Source organism: Furipterus horrens, unplaced genomic scaffold (genome assembly GCF_987537825.1).
Source record: "Furipterus horrens unplaced genomic scaffold, mFurHor1.1.pri manual_scaffold_17, whole genome shotgun sequence".
Taxonomy (NCBI): domain Eukaryota; kingdom Metazoa; phylum Chordata; class Mammalia; order Chiroptera; family Furipteridae; genus Furipterus; species Furipterus horrens.
The window spans coordinates 9,748,793-9,757,155 of record NW_028327187.1 but is presented as its reverse complement, the minus strand read 5'-3'; positions in this window follow the sequence as shown (position 1 = coordinate 9,757,155).

Here is an 8,363-nt window from a genome sequence, read left to right as displayed (position 1 = left end):
CAGAATGGCCATCCTCCTCGGTCAATGGCAAATTTCATTTTAAGAATCACAGGGGCAGCTGGCTCCTGTTCTGACCAGATCAGGTCACCGTTGTAAGTGCTGGAGGCAGAACCAGTGAAGAACTGGAGACAGACACAGCCACCTGGGCCTCGGGTACAAGAAGAGGTCAAGCCATTGATGAAATATTTCCCAGGCCTGAGTAGCCAAGCCTCAGCTCATAAACACCAGGGCTTCCTCCTAGCTCCTCAGCACCAAAGGGTAAGAAGCGAGAGCTTGCACCGTGTGTCAGGAAAGGACGACTTTACTGCTGCAGAAACTGCAGCTTAGAGAGGCATGGTCCAAGGTCACACATGACTGGGGTTTAAACTCAAGTCAGTTGGCTGCCCATACCTGTACTCTTTTCTCTGCACCATACCGCCTACCCTTGAGAAGCTTTGAGGCTACTCAAGAACATACACAAGACACTCACTGGTCATAAAAGGCTGACTAGGCAGCCACAGGAAAAGAAAAAGAAATTGCTGGTGGGATTCCAAGGCAGAAGAGATCAAGAAAGCCTGCCTGGAGGAAGTAACATGGCACAGTTTAAGGCCTTGACGGCTGGATGGGGTTTGGCGATGCAGAGAGCGTGAACTGCAGGAAACCCAGTGAGCAGAGAGAAGCCGGGAGTTGGGCAATAGATATGGCAGGTCCACATACTTATTTTTGAATCTGTTTAACGACTCTGATATGGCCCTTGCTCTGTGTCAGGCACTGGTCCAACTTTACATAGAGCAACGAATTTAATCTTCAGAATACTTCAGAGCAGGAAACCAATCTTTGATGAGTCCAGTTTGGCTGAGATACACGATTTATAAGCAGGAAAATGGAGTTAAAGCTGGAAAAGTGCACTGGAGTTTTGTGTAGGAGGCCCTGGATGGCAGGTTAAGGACTTTGTACTTCATTCGGCAGGCCACAGGGAGTCATTGAGGGTTTCTAAGCAAGTGTATGATAGAATCCAAGGTGTACATTTGAAAGATTCACCTGGAAGCCAGTGAGAGGGGTAAGGAAGCAACACCTCACTGTGGTGTGGATGAAGAGACTGAGACCTGGGGGGCGGGGGATGGGGGAGATGAAGACTTGACCATGGCAGGCACAGAAGGGATGGAGACATGCCGATGAACCAAAGGCACATCTTGAAGGTGGGCTCACCAGGATGGCAGAGGATGAGGGAGAGGGAGGAGCCCAAGGGGACAGGATTTTGAACTAAAAGTCAGTATACTCAGGAACATACAGTATGATTCTGGATACAATTCGGCAACCCACCCTCCACCCCTGAGTCTTAGTCTCCTCATTCACACCATGGGAGCACTGAATATGTTTATTGCTAATGGTTCAGCCACAGCTGATGCCCTTTGCCTGTGGTTCTAGATGTTAGGGGACAGTGCTTAGGTTAAACTGTTGTCCAAGAATGAGGCCCCCCAAGATAGAGAAGCTGCCTTTGGTTAGTGGTTAAGACCATGGGCTCCATAGTGGGGCCTCCTTGGACTCAATTCCCACTCAGTAAGCTGTTCAATAACATAGGCTCCTCTTCTGTAAACCAGGGACAATAAAAGTCCCTACTTTGGAGCGCTATAGTGAAGGCTCGGTGACATAATACATTAGACAAGCTGAGCAGTTGCTCAGTACTTACAGTGGCTTCCATCCTCACTAGCTCTCCTTCCTCCAGTCTGTGGGAGTTGAGGGTATGAGAACGAGGCTCAGAGGTACTCAGGCACAAGAACCCCCGGAAAGTGGTAGATGAGTTCGCAGCCCCAAGTTCCGGGAACCCAGAACATCACTTCACAGTTGACAGAACTGCTTTGCATCCCAAACAGCATAGAAGTAATAGAAATGATCGTCTCCATTTTAGAGATGAGGCCTGACTGGGATGTCAGGGACCATGATCCAAAGGCCAGTTTTCCCACTAAGTCCTATGTAACTTGGGCAAGTGTGTCAGAGCACCACTGGGGAATTCCTCATGGTGCCCCCGAGGAAACTGAGGCCCCAGCGGATATTCTCCTGGCCATCCTCAGAACCACTGGGGTGCCGGAGCTTAGGCAAGAACAGGTGCCACCAGGAGCCCAGGCCTGGCTTTCATTTACCACTGGGCTGGGCGCCATGCAGCTTGCCCAGGGCCATGATTTGGGCCCAAATTGGGGTGTTTGGTTCCTTTCTTTATGTCTCCTCTTGTAACTCCAGCTTAACACTCCCCAGATGGCCGTTCCTGCCGGCTCCCTGCCCACGCCGCCATTCAGACGGGAAAACAATCATTTTTGCAGCCCCATTAATTAAAGACTAATTGCTGATTGGAAACACATGGACTGGGCCCCGAGCTGGTATCACGTTGTGGGCCCTCTGGCCCTGGTGAAGGCCTGGCCCTAACGAGTCTCTGGCCCCCCAGCGGCTTGCTCCCTCACTGCGTGGCAGCAGAATTGGGCCTGGACTTGGGCTAATGAGGTCAGCTGACTATTTGAACCACATTGATGGAGCAGGCTGACGACCAGACCAGATAGGAGCTGCCACATACAGCAGCCATTAGCTCTGAAGTAGCTCCTTGAGGGCCTTGTCTGTCCCCAACCTCTTCCCAGCTGCTTATGGAGGGACTCATCTTCTAGGTAGGTCACCGTCCGCGAAGACCTGTCTCCCCTGACCCAGGTTACTCCGGGCCGCCGTTTCAGCCACCAAATACCTAGTCTGTGCCAGGCCCTGGGGACACAGAAATGAGTAATAATAGCTCTGTTTATTGAGCACCTGCTGTAAGCTTGGCATTACTCTGAGTGCTTTATATGGACTCTCCTCTTCCTTTCTGACAAAAGCCCTCTGGCACATTGGTGCTATGAGAATCCACATTTTACAGAAGGAAACTGTGGCATAGAGCAGCAGAGGGGCATATGCAAGTGCACACATCTACTCACTGGCAGCACCAGGGTTCCAAGCCCAGTAGTCTGAGCCCAGAGTCCAGGCTCTTAACCACTGCACTGTACTGGCCTTCTGCCCTGCCTGGGATGAATGTCAAGGCTTGTAGGAGACCTTGAAGGAAGGTGCTTTTGTTACATGGTACACGGGAAAGGGGCGTGGTGGGGGCGAGCCCAGGAGACTCTGGGAGGCCAGGGGAGGGCCCCCTGACTCAGACAAGGCGAAGGAGAGCAGTCAGGGAAAACTTCCAGGAGGAAGCAGCACGTGAACTGAGTCTGAAAGAATATAAGGAGCATGCCAGCACTGAAAGGGTGGAGGAGTGAAAGGCCAATCGAGACAGAGGGAAAAGCTGCCTGGGAACTGTTTGGAGAGTTCCCAGAAAACGAGTGGGTGTGAGTGGGGTCATGGGACACAGTCAGCTCTGACCTTTTGGAAGTTCCCTTTGGCTGCAGTGGAGAGCAGATGGGAAGGGAGGGAGAATAGGAGAAGGGGGACCATGTGGGAGACTCTGCTGTGATCCAGATGAGAGGTGTGGGGCAAAGCGGTGGGGATAGAGAGCTATTTGGGAAGTGGGGGTCAAAGGACTTAGCAAGGGTAAGTTGTGGGGAGGAAAGAAGGCAGAGGACACTGAGATGCCCGTTCCATATCCCTTAGACCACCTGCCCATGGTCCAGGAGGCAAGACAGAGCCCGCCACCTGCCTACTTAAAGTGTTCTACAGGCTTCCAGCCCTATTTCTCCCAATACTGAGGCAGACCTGGATTGGGCAAATGATCTAACCTCTGAACCTCACAGCTTACTCATAGTCAAGGTTCACAGGATTGCTGCAAGAACTGAGTCCCAGCATGTGTGTCCCTGACAGGGTAACAGGCAGGCACTAGGAGTCTCCAGAGATGAGAGGTTCACAAATGTTCATTCCCATCTCCCCTTCCCCCATTCTCCTCCATCATCCCAAGATCCAGTCACACTTAACCAGTATCCAATCCAGACATGGCCACCTCCCTGTCTTTGTTGCTCCTGCTGCATATTCCAGCCTTCCTCCTGTTCCCATCGCCACCCATCCAAAGTCTGCCGATCAATCCAGTCTCAAATGCAGCTTCTTCCTGGAAGCTTTCCCTGATTTCACTCTGGCCAGAAGAAATGCCCCATTCTCTGCCACCCCAGAACCCTTTATTTATGAGCAACATAAATAAAGATTTGCCTCCCTTGCTAGATGGGGTGGAGAGAGAGAGGCATGGGTGGAAGGGCCGGTGATAAATGTCGTCGTCGGCAGCCGTCCGTCTCGAGAGACGATGGTGTAGCTTCTTAAGAGTCTATCTGCACCACCGAGAATGGCTGTGCAGTCCGACTCGGGAGTGACACGGTATCTGTCTCCTCCCGTGTTGAATCGACATCTTGCGATGATGCTGGAGTGTCCTCTCCAGTGAAGCTGAAGCTACAGAGCCTGGGCAGGGTGATATGGAGGGTCTGCTGTTGCCCATGCAGCAGACCCCCCCTCTCTTCGCAGCTGAAGGGTCCAAGGGAAAGACGGAGTCAATACAGCTTGGGGGATAAATGACTACAGAGATAATGGGAAGCTCATGTGGATAGACAGCTCCCTCAGCCCCAGGGCTTCCCTTGGGTTCATACGCCGCCTCAGGAAGCACCGGCTCTAATGTCATTTCAGGCCAAGCAAGGGATGTAGGTGAAGAGTGAAGAAATAGAACAAGTGCCAGGAAGCCATGGGACAAGCAGGTTGGGGGATGACTGCTGGGGTGACAACAGAAAGTACTGTGCCCTGGGGTGAAATGGCAACCATGTGCCCCATCTCCAAGAGCAGTGGCTCCTGGAATACAGTCGCTTGTTGCCATGTTGGAACTCCAGCCCAAGGTTGTCAGGGCTCCTGAATTTTTTAGGAGGACCTCTGGATTTTTACATAAAATCGCTCTATTTTGCAATCATGGTGATTAATCTTAAACTGCCTAGACACATTCTTCAAGCTACGCAACACGTATCGCTATGCTGGGTTTGGCCTGTGGGTTACATCCCACTGGGCAGTCAGCTCTGTGCCAGGCACTGCTGGGCAAGGAGACACAGAGCTCTCAGGGGCTTATATCCCTGAGGGGGAGACAGAGAAGCCCACAGAACTTCAGGGGCCATGGCTGGAGTGGTTATGAATGTGGGCCTGAAGTCACACAGATGTGAGTTCATGCCCTGACTCTGCCACTACTAGCTGTGTGCCCCCAGGCAAGTTGCTCAACCTCTCTGAGACGCAGCTTCTGTCTGTAGAGGGAACAAAGAGGTTTACAATCTTGATCTCCCGGAATTGTCATGCCTGCCAAATGAGCTAATGGCTGGTGAGTCCTTTGTGAATCATGAGCTGTTGCAGGTGTGCAGGGATGTTCCAAGGGGCTGGGATTAGAGGGTTGGGGCCACGCTTGGAAAGGGCGGAGCCTCTGGTGTGCATCCAGATGTGCATGTGCATCTGTAAGCTGAATGAGAAGAGTACTCTGGGCAAAAGAGGGTGAGGGGCCCTGTCTCAGAGCCAAGCTGCCTATTTCTGCCACTATCGTGGCAGTGTGGAAGGATTTCCTGACCAAATGCTGGGGCACGTGGAGCTCCAGAGAAAGAAAAGTGCCTGCCTAAGGTGGGGCAGATCCTAAAAACCCAGAAATTGCGTCTCTGCTCCACAGCTACTAATAACTTACAGCTACTAATAACAACCCACGCTCATACAGTACTTATTACGTGCCAGGCGCTGCTCTAAACACTTTTACATATGTTGGCTCTTTAACCCTCCCCACGAACCTGTGAGCTACATACCGTTATTATCACCTCTAGCGCAGAGATGACGGCACTGAAGCACAGTGAGGCTAAGTTGTGAGTAAATAGCAGAGCCAGGACCTGACGCCAGACTGTCTCACTCCTGAGTCTGTGCTATACCCGGATTAAATCCCTGGATGAAATCCCTTCTGTTGAAAAACCTAGGGTGGTTTCTGTTTGCCTGATTACACGTCAACAGACATAGTCCCCATCTGTGCCATGGGGAGAGTGGAAGAGTTGTGGGAGCAATTCAACATGAATAAGCCGTGCCATGCTGATGGCGGCAGCCTATGCCCGAGACCGAGCCCCCACCTACACCATCACGCTGCTTCTCAGGGGACTGGACTAGTGTGTGTTTACATCCATCACGGTGGTCTCTGCTTCCCCGGGCAGGGCCTGGAGGCCTTCAGGGAGAGGCCAAAAGCGAGGCAGGGAGTGACGAAGGCTCGAAAACAAAGCTGAGAACCAGGTGATCTCTGATGTGGGCTACAGAACTGGGTCAACAGGTGTGGCCAAGGTGGCAAGGCAGGCGAGGGACAGCCAGATCAGTAGAAGGGCCCAGCAGTTAGCCCCGTGCTCCTGAGTCCTACACACCCATCCCACATGCATGCACACACACACGCCGCCCACTCTTATCCTACCCATGCCCAGGCACACACGCTCACATGTACTCTCCCACCCAGCTGTGGTTACACACAGACATCAATAAATACGCACACACCCGGAAAGGCACATATGAGGGCTCCTGCACACACCGTTCCCCAACACCCTTGTCCAGCCAGACACACACATGGAAACACAAGCGCACACACGTGTGGACCCCCACAGACACACATGTCCCTTCCAGGGAGGCTTGGGAGGGCCTGTTCCAGCCCAGCCCACGGCGCTCCTCCCTCACATCTCTCCTTCAGTCTTTGGGGGACGAAGACACCGCCTGAGCGGAAAAACGCCTCCAGCAAATGCCACCCACTTGACAGCAGCTCAGCCTCCTTTCCTGGCCTCTGCCATTCAGGGCATGGGCTGGTGGGGAAGCTCTAAGATTCTGCTGGGTAACAGGCAGGTGGGCAAGGCGGTGAGGCAAAACAACATTGCAAAAAATGACGACGGAGACTAAAGACAACAGTCGACCTTTAGGGTCTGTGTGAGCTTGGAGGGTGAGGGCGGAAAGCTGGGGAAATGCAGCGCCCGTCAGAGGAATCGCTGGGCTGTGAGTCAGGTGCATTGGCGCCAATATGAGCTTCACCACAGATTTGCTGTGTGACCTTGGGAAGTCACTCCCATCTCTGAGCTTGGTGTTCCTATCAGTGTACAGGGTGAGGGCACAAAGTACGGAGCCCGAATGCCAGCCTTGTCTTTGAACAACTAACTCTGTGACCTTGAGCAAGTTATTTACCCTTTTTATCCCTTAGTTTCATCACATGTATAAGGGGGGTGATAACAATAGGATGGCTGTCATGAGAATCAAATGCCCTGATGCACATAAAACTCAGAATAAGCGTGGGCATTATAGTAAGCACCATTTAAGTGGCAGTGATTGGGGCTACGAACATCTACCGCACAGGATTGTGGGAGGTGTATATAAGTCAGCAGCTTAGCAAGGGCCCCATATGCTCACCTGGCTCAGCGCTACTGGCTGGATTCAGAGGCTGGAATGGGGCTAGAGGGTTGGCCTGAGCAGAAAAGGCTCCAGACAGCATCTTAGGGCTTCCCCTGCCCCTGTGGATGGTCCACAGACAGCTCAGGCCTACTTGCTTGGCCAGCCTTTCTGTGGCCATTCCTCTGCTTGCCAGTGGTAATGATATCTCCCTGGCCCTGCCTACCTGCCCATGTTTTTAGGGCAAACAAAACCCACCCCAGACCCTCTCCTATTTGATCCATTTGAGCTTGCCTGGATTGCCGTGGTAGCTTCCCGCATTGGTTCCTTGCCTCTGCCCTTGCCCCCTACAGAATTCTCCACTGAGAAGCCCGAGAGATCTTGTTACAACATAGGTCGAGACCCTCCCATGGCTCCCCCGTCTCACTCAGAGCAAAAGCTATTGTCTCTACATTGGCCTCCGAACCCACCTGCAATCCGACCCCCCAACATCTCCAGCTACTCCCCCTTGGCTCACTGGACTTCAGCCACAGTGGTCTCCTGGCTGTTCTCCAACCACGCCAGGCATGCTCCTACGTCATGGTCTTTGCATGGGCTGTTCCCTCTGCCCAGAATGCTCTTCCCTCAGACATCTGCATGGCTATTTCTGTCACCTCCTTAAAGTCTTGGCTCAAATCTCCCCTTTTCAACATTTTCAACGAGGCTAACCCTGACCACCTTGAGTAATTCTGCACCTTGCCCCATACTCTAGCATCCCTGATCCCTGCCACTTTTGTCTTTGGTTCTTCTAAAACACACACAACCTTCTAACAAACTATATAATTTACTCCTTATATTCTTGTTTACTGTTCATCGCCTCCTCCCGCGCTGTTAGGTAGCTCTGTGAGGGATCTTCGTTTTGTTTGCCAATGTATTCCAAGTGCCCCAAACTCTAGCTGGCACACAGTAGTCCCACAGTGAAATCTGTTGAATGAACACAGGTTTTGTGAGCTCCCTTGGCTGTGGTGAGGATGGTGGACTTGAGGGGTGAGCTT